This window comes from Gallus gallus, chromosome 4 (assembly GCF_016699485.2).
Source record: "Gallus gallus isolate bGalGal1 chromosome 4, bGalGal1.mat.broiler.GRCg7b, whole genome shotgun sequence".
Taxonomy (NCBI): Eukaryota; Metazoa; Chordata; class Aves; order Galliformes; family Phasianidae; genus Gallus; species Gallus gallus.
Window position 1 is genome coordinate 24,834,635 of NC_052535.1, and position 6,671 is coordinate 24,841,305.

Sequence of the window (6,671 nt, forward strand, 5' to 3'; positions counted from 1 at the left end):
CTTTCAATTCAGTTTCCTAGCTGCATATAGAAATTTTGGGATTGCTGACTTTTCTATCATCAACAAAGCAATTTTTTACCTCAGGTTCAGTTTAGAAAAACATTTTATACAGCAGAATGAGCTGGTGTGTCTGCTTAATGAAAATAATGTCATTGCTATATTTCACAGAGGAATAAATGGAAATGTCATTTAAGACCGATCTGAGTTGTCAGGCAAATTGTGTTGCCATTGACCACTGTAGATTTTGTCTCAGGGGAGAACAGAATGATCGCAGTGCGTGAGCTGTCATCATTCTGAGTGAGTAGCACTCTGCACATACAAAGAAAACTCCATTCTCGTTATCGTAGCGTTGTAATTAGGAACACCAGTACCTCGCTTTTCTCATAACAACAGTGGAAGCTTTTATGTCACGTTGCAAAGCTCATACGTCACCGAGTGAGGAAGCATAAGAATCTTGCTGATTCTTTCTGAGAATGGCTAGCCCAGAAATGCGTTAACAAATGTGACTGCTGCTACGAGATTCCCCGCTAGCTGTGCAGAATTCAGGAAATACCTTCAAAATTATGCTTTCTTTTTACTTTCAACTTAAATTGAATCAGGTCTGGATTGATACAGCAAATGCATGGTGCAACCTGGAAAAAGTTGACCTGACGGTATTTCAGTTTCTTGATTTGCATAGAACTTTGAACTGTATCTCTCTATGTTTGGCTAATGAAGAACTTTGAACCTGAAAGGTTTAGAAGAGGATTTTCCTGCACTTTGCTCAAAAAAATCAGGCATTAACAGATGTAGAATACCATTGGCCTGGTTCTTCTTTTTCAGTCTTTTACCGCAGTTGAATCCACAGATCTGCTTAACTGTGCCACCAGCATCGATTATCACCGGTTTATCTGCAAATAAAAATACTTCAGGAAAATCTTACCCAATCTGGTTCCTAAGCGAATACACCGCTTAACTGACACAACAGTTAAACAACTTTTTTATTGTTAGCTAAGAAAGTTTAGCAGAGCTAAACTAAGAAAGTTTAGCAGAGAAAAGCTAAGAAAGTTTAGCAGAAGGTAGAACATCTCTTGCTATGCAACTGATAGCGAAGTGCCTTTACGGCAATCATGTCAGTGGCTTGTTTGCCTCCATTTTGTAACGCCCAGAAGGGAGAAATAATTTGAGCCATTGGATTATGATTTTTTTGTTTTTCTTTAATTTGCGTCTTTAAATTACAATTTAAATTATACTTAGTGAAGGCCAACACAAAGAGATAGATATCTTTGGAACGATAAAAATACTTTTCTGAGTTTTGTAGTATTCAGGGGAGCGGAAAGACAAAAGCACACACGTGGACTTCAAGAACCTAAACTGCTGTGTCACTTCCATGCTGGGAAGTTCATCTCTCCATTTGCTCTGAAGCCAACAGAAGAGAGGCACCAGGAAACCTCAGAGCCCCAAATTGCTCCAGCTGCAGGGAGCGCAATCGCCCCATCTCTCCATTGAGTACAAGGGGTCCCAGGAGGGGATCCTAACTTTGCTTCTTGTAACACGTGAAACGAGGCAGTTTGACCCCACAAAGTCAAATACGTGTCATCTAACTTGCCACAGTGGGTCTCCCATCCTTAAGCTGACTGACTTTAAAGAGGCATTTGCTCTAGAAGTCTCACTGTGGCCGAGCATCAGCAGTCACTGAAGCACAGTCCTTGACACCTGTGGGTCCTGTACTAAGTAAGTGTCTCCTGAAAACATCTTCCTGATTTGAGCCATTGTAAGAACTGTTTTCATTTCAATTTTTTTTATTATTTTTTTAACCTGGAAAAAAATCAATACATTAACAGTTACTGTGAGGGAAAATTAATTTATTAATATTTACAAACCTTTTAAATTGGCTTATTTACTAGATACTGCTCTGGGAAAACACATTTAGTGATGTCAATTTATGGAGGCCACAGTTTTTGTATTTCCATCTGAATTATTCACATCGGTCAATGCAGTCATCATCTTTATAGCTGTGGTTTGACATTGATCAGATGGATTTCCAGGGTTCTTTTTTCTTGTTGACCCTAAGGGGAGCTTACAGTGACTTACTGCAGTACAGAAGTCTGTATTTTAGCTATCAAAAGCTATTTGCAAAGAACCACATCTTCCATAGCACTTTTCATGACATTTTGCTGTTCTGTCACATGGGATCTCTTGCTTGGTGTCTGTATTAGTGACAACCTAATGGAAGTTTTTAGAAGTTTCTGAAGTATTTTTTTGTTTTCTTGGTTTATGAAAGCAGATACAAATGGTGAGTTTGGTGGTAATACAAGTAGGACATTAATTCATTTTTCTCTTCACCTTTTAGGCACCAACACTTCCGTTAGTGGAAGCTGAGGGACTCCAGAATGGTGACCAATAAATACTCTATAACACTGCATATTATTTTCTCCCAAGTAGAACTCTACTGCAGTCACATTGTTAAGCCCATGGACAAACCAGCAATCTCCGCAATTAGAGGTACCTTCTCATGGCATTCCTAAATGAGTTCACTTCTCTCCTTAGTTGAGATTTATTAAAAATAACATTAGGTCTTTTAACTGACCCCAAAACTTATTGCCAGCACAGTTCTACAAACGCAGATCTCACAGACATATATTGGGACTTTTAGACAGGGGAGTACCCATAGGAAAATAAGAATTAGACAAGTTTCCATTTTATCCATACTAACTCTGCTTTCTTGTATGAGGTTAAACAGGAGCAGGTTTACAGAGCTGCCAAAACAGAAGAACATGTGGAATTAATACAGTGCCAGTAAAGGAAAACGCTGAATGAACAAGGCTTTTCTTTGTAAGTTTTACAGTATTAAAAGCATGGTCTGTAACACCTGTATCAAAAGAGCATGGATATGTAGAGCCTCAGGGCTCACAATAAAAGGAAAAATGGTCTGGAAAGCAATGAATGGTTTCAGATTAAAGGGGTGTTCACTACTCCAGCAAAGAAGCAGAAGGTTGAATCATTTTAGATAATCTCCAGGAGATATTTAGATAGAGCTTAATCCACAGAACTGCTGTCCTACCGCTCAAAATGTGCACAAGATCTCTGCCTGGCAAGGCAGCGCTCGAAATATTGAGCAGGAATAATGATACTTCTTTCTTGAATATTGTTATCCCACCTTCTTCACACACACAGATGAGATTTCCTTAAGCATGTAACCAAGTGATGTGTTTGTAGTGCTGTATAATGTTCCTAGGAAACTGGTTACATTTTTGTCTCGCGTGTTTTCAGTTACAGGCTCAAATTTTTGCTTGTTTTGACTCCCACCAAAATCTCACACACAGAATTCTGCTCCCATTAATTCCTGATGGTGTAAAAAAACCCACATTTTCAGGAACTGAGTGATCTGAAGAGGCATTGGAAAGAACAGCAGCTAAGAAAAAAAATAACTCTATGTGTTTAAACTACAGCAGAAATTAAAATTGAAAAAAAAATCTGTTGCAATGTGTTAGTTCTGAAGTACCATCGTCGTCTGGTCATGCAATAATGGCAGCATAGATCCTGTTTGTTTTGTATAACGTTGCTTCGGTGTGCATCTTCAGAGCAGACGGACCAAGCATGTCTTGTGTTAGTGAATGTGAACTGCCCTGGATGAACAGATGCATCTGATAACGCTGTTCATCAAAAGGTGTTTCTAATGTATACTGGCCCTATTTTTTCACTGAAACTTAAAATGCAAAACTGAAATCTGCAAAATAAGATTTTAGGGGAGGTTTAGGTTGGATATTAGGAAGAAATTTTTCACACAGAGGGTGCTGAAGCACTGGAACAGGTTGCCCAAGGAGGTTGTGGACGCCCCATCCCTGGACACGCGCGTTCAAGGCCAGGCTGGATGTGGCTCTGGGCAGCCTGGTCTAGTGGTTGGCGACCCTGTCCATTGCAGGGGGGTTGAAACTAGGTGATCGTTGTGGTCCTTTTCAACCCAGGCCACTCAGTGATTCTATGATTCTATGATTTTATTTTCTCCACAGGACAGTATCAAACCAGATTTGGTTTGCGGCGGTAAATAAGTCAAATTCTGCAAGAGTGATAACTTAAGAAAGATGATTGTGCACTTGTGTATTGATTGCCTCTATCATTCTCTGAAGCTTTGTGCCCTCCTATTTGAGGCTACCTCATTCCAAGGGCTTTTCAAAAGAATTTACAAGCAGGTGGCACCTTTCTAATTCTTGTCTGCCTCTGCTTTTTGATGCCACGGTCTGGCAAGTATCATCTGTTAGTATCAAACAGCACAGGTTTCAGTTAGAATGCATTTTGGGACCCAGATTCAACATTTCCAAAACAGGAGCTCCCAAACAACATGTATCACTATTGCCAGCCAAAGGATCAGGTGCTGCGCTATCCAGTTTATACTGGAGCAGATGAAAAAATGATTGAAATAAGGGTGAAGACAATCCAAGAAAGAGAAAACACAATTAAACGCTTCATTAAATCCTGGAGAAGAACACTAGCATACAATGCAGCATTTCTACAGCAGAAGCATGGATGCGGTTTTTCACCGACTGATTTATGAGCAACATATTAGATTTATTGAAAACAAAGGAGTCCTCACCCTATTAACAAGAGAAGTAAGAAGATCAGTAACGGAAAGGAGTTAAACACCGGGAGCACAGAGAATCCAGGTGAGGGGAAGCACCACTGGGGACTGTGACCAGCTTAGGGAAGATGGAAGCCAGGCAGGCAGGGCCTGACCCCTCAGGATGTGCCAGGAGAGTGGGCTGTGCAGCCTGGGAATGGGATTTCTTCTGTTCACATTCGCAATCTCACCCTCCAAAATATTCCCCAAAAATGTAGCAGGTGCAAAACTTTACACCCTTTCATAGTACACAGCTGATGGGGATGAAAGTGTGTGCATGACATAATCTATGACTGCTGAATTTCCCTATGACCCATAGAGATGAAAAAGCCCTCCTGGAATATGGAGATGATTAAAAATTATTTTTGACAAGAGGCTTTTTCCGAAGCATGCGTTCCCCCTCTGGTCTTTCTTCTGACTCATCCCTCTTGGCTTGTTTTCTGCTTAAGCTGTTTTTATGGTTGAGTTGTTTGTTGTGTGCTTTTCTTATTGTGGCTGCTAAGAAGAGATGCTGCAGTTCCTATGAGCTGATAGGTCAGTCTATGAGCTCCTTTTAAGATTGAGACACACGGCCCAATCCCGAGGTGTTTTTGTAAATGTGGCTCTTTGCTGAAATTTTCCCCTGGTAACCGTGTTGCTGAGATCTTTTCTGAGCACCCAACTGTTTGCTTAACTGAGTGAGTTCCTCTAATCCGTACACAATATAGCTTTGCTTATATTGTGGCAAAAGCTCTCCTAATGTCTACTATCATGTCTCAGGACAAATTCTTTTATAATTTTCCAGCACCATCCTCTAGCCATTATTATTTTTTTCTTCACAGAAAGGAAGATCCTTTTCTGCCACTGTATATATTCCCTGTAGTCACATCTAATTCACAAGTGAATTTAATAGCAGGAAGATGGGAGAGGAAGGGAAAGGTGGCCACAGCACTGACATGGCAGAGCTGCCCACAAAAGTCACCACAGCTGGCACTGAAATTTGTATACAGCTGCAATGCTAATCTATGCCATGGGGTGGGAGAACAGAGACGATGTAGGAAAGGAGGAACCCCTTCGCTTGCTGCATATTATGCTGCCACACGGATGTCACACGGCTTTGCAGTGGGTCTGCTGAGAGGTCAGTGCTACACGCTCAAATTAATACTGTACTTTCATAAAGCAACCAAAGAATTTGATCATCATAAAGCAATCAAAGAATCAAAACATGGCCTGATCATATTTTTTTTTTCTTAGTATCAAGAAGGAAAAAAAAAACCCAACAAAATCAGTCAGGTGATCTCATTTTCTGAAAATCTTTCTTTCTAAGGCAGTCATGCAAGAAAACCATACCCCTCCAGCTAGAAAGCAATGCACAGGATGTCCAGAAAAATAAGGCAGATTTCTGTCCCTTAGGAAACTTATCCCTTTTCAAAGCTCCTAAGGAGAACTGTTGTCTTGCACATCCTCATAAGGCAAAACAGAGTGTTTTTGTAATGTATAACACAGTTTAAATTGCACCATGTCAAAAGACTAGAATTTAGAATGCCATGAATCTCCACTTTTTTCATTGTGTACAGGTGGTTAGATACAAGACACAGGGAGGATTCGACCTCTAAACATCAAGAGATGGTTGCTGGCAGTGCTGAATACACAACTTTCTCCAGTAAGGTCATGTCTGCACTGGAAAATTTTGCTGCTATAAATTTCATTGACTTTCAGTTACTGATAACAGTAGGTGAAAGCATCCCCAACTCTGGCATTGTGCCACAAGACACTGTTTAATTCTGACAGCCAAAGCCCTCCATTTGCTGAGTCACTGAAAACTTGCAGTAATGAGCACGTCCAAATGAAAGGCATCTTTAATCAATGGCAAGTTTGTAATAAAACTTTGACTAGATGTAAGTTTCTCCTAGGGGGACCTACACTCCATCACCTGCACAGCAGCACGGGCAGAAAACTGTCTCCTCAGCACCTGAGAATCAACCGCAAAGGTACAGAAGGGGATCCTACTGCAGAGGAAACAGGATCTCTATCAACCCTGTGTGCATTTGTAAGTTTGAAATCTCCAGACAAAACACGGAGGATCTGAGAAGCA

General features: G+C 40.6%; 1 long non-coding RNA gene across 1 annotated transcript; it reads left to right on the forward strand.

The window, feature by feature from the left end:
* The first annotated feature begins 1,048 nt into the window (after positions 1-1,048).
* LOC121110798 lies at positions 1,049-2,800 on the forward strand. The gene is made up of 2 exons (XR_005859330.1): positions 1,049-2,484; positions 2,714-2,800. It is a non-coding gene; the product is annotated as an uncharacterized LOC121110798 (long non-coding RNA).
* The last annotated feature ends 3,871 nt before the right edge of the window (positions 2,801-6,671 follow it).